Raw genomic sequence first — 5,000 nt, forward strand, 5'->3', positions numbered from 1 at the left:
ACACACTAGAATCTGGAACCCTAACCCTAACACTTTACAATCCTATCAGGATCTAGAAACTACACACTGTGTTTAGATTCCCAGTGAACTCTGATTTCTAAAGAACTCTGATTTCTAAAGGTGTAGAGTTTATAGGGTTTCTGTGAACAACTGACCAAACACCATCCTTCTGTCCCTGCACCATCTCAGAGGAGTTCTACAGGAACATTTACACCAACAAGATTAAAGACTAAAGTCCTGTTTACACTGAGATAAAACTCCATCAGCCTCAGAACACCATTAGGAACCTGAGACCTTCTCCGACTCTCCAGAACACTTCAGTGTGTGAGAACAGTGTGTTCATCTACATCACCAGATCAGACTTATTGGATTCAGAATGGAGTGTGATGGAGTGTGATGATGGAGTGTGTGATGATGGAGTGTGATGATGGAGTGTGTGATGGAGTGTGTGATGGAGTGTGTGATGATGGAGTGTGTGATGGAGTGTGTGATGATGGAGTGTGTGATGGAGTGTGATGATGGAGTGTGTGATGGAGTGTGTGATGGAGTGTGTGATGATGGAGTGTGTGATGGAGTGTGATGATGGAGTGTGATGATGGAGTGTGATGATGGAGTGTGATGATGGAGTGTGTGATGGAGTGTGATGATGGAGTGTGTGATGGAGTGTGTGATGGAGTGTGATGATGGAGTGTGATGATGGAGTGTGTGTGATGGAGTGTGATGATGGAGTGTGTGATGGAGTGTGTGATGATGGAGTGTGATGATGGAGTGTGTGATGATGGAGTGTGTGATGGAGTGTGTGATGATGGAGTGTGTGTGATGGAGTGTGTGATGGAGTGTGTGATGATGGAGTGTGATGATGGAGTGTGTGATGATGGAGTGTGTGATGATGGAGTGTGATGATGGAGTGTGTGATGGAGTGTGATGATGGAGTGTGATGATGGAGTGTGTGATGATGGAGTGTGTGATGGAGTGTGTGATGATGGAGTGTGTGATGGAGTGTGTGATGATGGAGTGTGTGATGGAGTGTGTGATGATGGAGTGTGTGATGATGGAGTGTGTGATGATGGAGTGTGTGATGGAGTGTGTGATGATGGAGTGTGATGATGGAGTGTGATGATGGAGTGTGATGATGGAGTGTGTGATGATGGAGTGTGTGATGGAGTGTGTGATGATGGAGTGTGTGATGGAGTGTGTGATGATGGAGTGTGTGATGGAGTGTGTGATGATGGAGTGTGTGATGGAGTGTGATGATGGAGTGTGATGATGGAGTGTGTGATGATGGAGTGTGTGTGATGGAGTGTGTGATGATGGAGTGTGTGATGGAGTGTGTGATGATGGAGTGTGTGATGATGGAGTGTGATGATGGAGTGTGTGATGATGGAGTGTGATGATGGAGTGTGTGATGATGGAGTGTGTGTGATGGAGTGTGTGATGATGGAGTGTGATGATGGAGTGTGATGATGGAGTGTGTGATGGAGTGTGATGATGGAGTGTGATGATGGAGTGTGATGATGGAGTGTGATGATGGAGTGTGTGATGGAGTGTGATGATGGAGTGTGATGATGGAGTGTGTGATGGAGTGTGATGATGGAGTGTGATGATGGAGTGTGTGATGGAGTGTGTGATGATGGAGTGTGTGATGGAGTGTGTGATGATGGAGTGTGATGATGGAGTGTGATGATGGAGTGTGATGATGGAGTGTGTGATGGAGTGTGATGATGGAGTGTGTGATGGAGTGTGATGATGGAGTGTGTGTGATGGAGTGTGTGATGATGGAGTGTGATGATGGAGTGTGATGATGGAGTGTGTGATGGAGTGTGTGATGGAGTGTGATGATGGAGTGTGATGATGGAGTGTGTGATGGAGTGTGATGATGGAGTGTGTGATGGAGTGTGTGATGATGGAGTGTGATGATGGAGTGTGATGATGGAGTGTGTGATGATGGAGTGTGATGATGGAGTGTGTGATGATGGAGTGTGTGTGATGATGGAGTGGGTGATGATGGAGTGTGTGATGATGGAGTGTGTGATGATGGAGTGTGTGATGATGGAGTGTGTGATGATGGAGTGTGTGTGATGGAGTGTGTGATGGAGTGTGTGATGATGGAGTGTGTGATGATGGAGTGTGATGATGGAGTGTGTGATGATGGAGTGTGTGATGATGGAGTGTGATGATGGAGTGTGTGATGGAGTGTGTGATGGAGTGTGATGATGGAGTGTGATGATGGAGTGTGTGATGGAGTGTGTGATGATGGAGTGTGTGATGATGGAGTGTGTGATGGAGTGTGTGATGGAGTGTGTGATGATGGAGTGTGATGATGGAGTGTGATGATGGAGTGTGTGATGGAGTGTGTGTGATGGAGTGTGTGATGGAGTGTGTGATGATGGAGTGTGTGATGGAGTGTGTGATGGAGTGTGTGATGATGGAGTGTGTGATGATGGAGTGTGTGATGGAGTGTGATGATGGAGTGTGTGATGGAGTGTGTGATGATGGAGTGTGTGATGGAGTGTGATGATGGAGTGTGTGATGATGGAGTGTGTGATGATGGAGTGTGATGATGGAGTGTGTGATGGAGTGTGTGATGATGGAGTGTGTGATGATGGAGTGTGTGATGGAGTGTGTGATGGAGTGTGTGATGATGGAGTGTGTGATGGAGTGTGTGATGATGGAGTGTGATGATGGAGTGTGTGATGATGGAGTGTGATGATGGAGTGTGTGATGATGGAGTGTGATGATGATGGAGTGTGATGATGGAGTGTGATGATGATGGAGTGTGTGATGATGGAGTGTGTGATGATGGAGTGTGATGATGGAGTGTGTGATGATGGAGTGTGATGATGGAGTGTGTGATGATGGAGTGTGATGATGGAGTGTGTGATGATGGAGTGTGTGGTGATGGAGTGTGTGATGGAGTGTGTGATGGAGTGTGTGATGGAGTGTGTGATGGAGTGTGTGATGGAGTGTGTGATGATGGAGTGTGTGATGGAGTGTGTGATGATGGAGTGTGTGATGGAGTGTGTGATGGAGTGTGTGATGATGGAGTGTGTGATGGAGTGTGTGATGATGGAGTGTGATGATGGAGTGTGTGATGGAGTGTGATGATGGAGTGTGTGATGGAGTGTGTGATGGAGTGTGTGATGATGGAGTGTGTGGTGATGGAGTGTGATGATGGAGTGTGTGATGATGGAGTGTGTGATGGAGTGTGTGATGATGGAGTGTGTGATGGAGTGTGTGATGGAGTGTGTGATGATGGAGTGTGTGATGGAGTGTGTGATGATGGAGTGTGATGATGGAGTGTGTGATGATGGAGTGTGTGATGGAGTGTGTGATGATGGAGTGTGATGATGGAGTGTGATGATGGAGTGTGTGATGATGGAGTGTGTGATGATGGAGTGTGATGATGGAGTGTGTGATGATGGAGTGTGTGATGATGGAGTGTGATGATGGAGTGTGTGATGATGGAGTGTGTGATGATGGAGTGTGTGATGATGGAGTGTGTGATGATGGAGTGTGTGATGGAGTGTGTGATGATGGAGTGTGTGATGATGGAGTGTGATGATGGAGTGTGTGATGATGGAGTGTGTGATGATGGAGTGTGTGATGGAGTGTGTGATGATGGAGTGTGTGATGGAGTGTGTGTGATGGAGTGTGTGATGATGGAGTGTGTGATGGAGTGTGTGATGGAGTGTGTGATGATGGAGTGTGTGGTGATGGAGTGTGATGATGGAGTGTGTGATGATGGAGTGTGTGATGGAGTGTGTGATGATGGAGTGTGTGATGGAGTGTGTGATGGAGTGTGTGATGATGGAGTGTGTGATGATGGAGTGGATGATGGAGTGTGATGATGGAGTGTGTGATGATGGAGTGTGATGATGGAGTGTGATGATGGAGTGTGTGATGATGGAGTGTGTGATGATGGAGTGTGTGATGATGGAGTGTGATGATGGAGTGTGTGATGATGGAGTGTGATGATGGAGTGTGTGATGATGGAGTGTGTGATGATGGAGTGTGTGATGGAGTGTGATGATGGAGTGTGTGATGATGGAGTGTGATGATGGAGTGTGTGATGATGGAGTGTGTGATGGAGTGTGATGATGGAGTGTGTGATGATGGAGTGTGATGATGGAGTGTGATGATGGAGTGTGTGATGATGGAGTGTGTGATGATGGAGTGTGTGATGATGGAGTGTGATGATGGAGTGTGTGATGATGGAGTGTGATGATGGAGTGTGTGATGATGGAGTGTGTGATGGAGTGTGATGATGGAGTGTGTGATGATGGAGTGTGATGATGGAGTGTGTGATGATGGAGTGTGTGATGGAGTGTGATGATGGAGTGTGTGATGATGGAGTGTGATGATGGAGTGTGTGATGGAGTGTGTGTGATGGAGTGTGTGATGGAGTGTGTGATGATGGAGTGTGTGATGGAGTGTGTGATGGAGTATGTGATGATGGAGTGTGTGATGGAGTGTGTGATGGAGTGTGATGATGGAGTGTGTGATGATGGAGTGTGTGATGATGGAGTGTGTGATGATGGAGTGTGATGATGGAGTGTGTGATGATGGAGTGTGTGATGGAGTGTGATGATGGAGTGTGTGATGATGGAGTGTGTGATGATGGAGTGTGTGATGATGGAGTGTGATGATGGAGTGTGTGATGGAGTGTGTGATGATGGAGTGTGTGATGATGGAGTGTGTGATGATGGAGTGTGTGATGATGGAGTGTGTGATGATGGAGTGTGATGATGGAGTGTGTGATGATGGAGTGTGATGATGGAGTGTGTGATGGAGTGTGTGATGATGGAGTGTGTGATGGAGTGTGTGATGATGGAGTGTGTGATGATGGAGTGTGTGATGATGGAGTGTGTGATGGAGTGTGTGATGGAGTGTGTGATGATGGAGTGTGTGATGATGGAGTGTGATGATGGAGTGTGTGATGATGGAGTGTGTGATGATGGAGTGTGATGATGGAGTGTGTGATGATGGAGTGTGTGATGATG

The sequence above is a fragment of the Hemibagrus wyckioides genome, linkage group LG07 (genome assembly GCF_019097595.1).
Source record: "Hemibagrus wyckioides isolate EC202008001 linkage group LG07, SWU_Hwy_1.0, whole genome shotgun sequence".
NCBI classification, from domain to species: domain Eukaryota; kingdom Metazoa; phylum Chordata; class Actinopteri; order Siluriformes; family Bagridae; genus Hemibagrus; species Hemibagrus wyckioides.